Source organism: Pteropus medius, unplaced genomic scaffold (genome assembly GCF_902729225.1).
Source record: "Pteropus medius unplaced genomic scaffold, Ma_sr-lr_union100, whole genome shotgun sequence".
Taxonomy (NCBI): Eukaryota; Metazoa; Chordata; class Mammalia; order Chiroptera; family Pteropodidae; genus Pteropus; species Pteropus medius.
In genome coordinates this window covers 4,214,850-4,215,789 of record NW_024354886.1, presented here as the reverse complement: position 1 = coordinate 4,215,789, position 940 = coordinate 4,214,850, and the positions used below count along the sequence as shown (strand labels likewise).

Sequence of the window (940 nt, the reverse complement as noted above, 5' to 3'; positions counted from 1 at the left end):
CTTCCTGCAGGTAGCTTGGGTTGTGTGAATATTTCTGGCCAGTAAAGTAACAGGTGCAACTTCTGGGCTAAGGCAGAGAAGAGCACGTGTGATATAGTAAAAAGAAAGACTCCATGTTTGATGATTGGCCAATGACGGCTTTCAAGCCCCCACTGCTCCTCTTTTGCCCCATATCTCGGCAAGTCAATAAGAAAAACACACGCTCCTTCCCTTGGCAGTGGTGGGAAGTACAAACCACACAAACCTCAGCCTGCTCACGAGAACTTCACTTTGACCCCATTTCCTAGCCACAGAGAAAGTTAAAGCCATGTACTCCTTCGTTCATGCCACTCACACCTCTTTTTTCTTTTAAATTTATTTTTATTTATTTATTTTTTTATGGTGACATTGGTTAACGAAATCCAATAAGGTTCAGCTGTACATTTTAACAGTAAGGCGTATACATATTTACATTGTGTGTTCACCTCCTATAGTTAGATTTCTTTCTGTCACCACATATTTGACCCCCTTTCCCTGTCTACCTCCTCGCTCCCTCCTATCCTCTGATAACCACGAGTCTATTGTCCATGTCCACGAGTCTCTGTTTGTCCTGTTGATTTTTTTTTAATGCCTATAGCACCTGGTATTCCAAGGTGGTCTCCCATCCAAGTGCTAACAAGGCCCTACTTTGCTTAGCTTCCGAGATCAGATGAGATGGGGCACATTCGGGGTGGCATGGCCATAGACAGTCCTGTCCATTTGTTGTTTTTATGTTTATATCCCACATATAAGTGATATCACATGATTTTCAACTTTTTCTGTCTGACTTATTTTGCTTAGCATGATTATCTCGAGGTCCATCCATGCTGTCGCAAATGACAGTATTTCATCTCTTCTTATGGCTGAGGAATATTCCATTGTATATATGGACCACAGCTTCTTTTTTTAACTTGCATATTTT

At 41.5% G+C, this 940-nt stretch overlaps 1 pseudogene; it reads right to left on the bottom strand.

Annotated features, from left to right (window-relative positions):
- Nucleotides 1-607: 607 nt before the first annotated feature.
- LOC120597717 (uncharacterized) lies at nt 608-726 on the bottom strand (annotated as a pseudogene).
- Nucleotides 727-940: the final 214 nt, after the last annotated feature.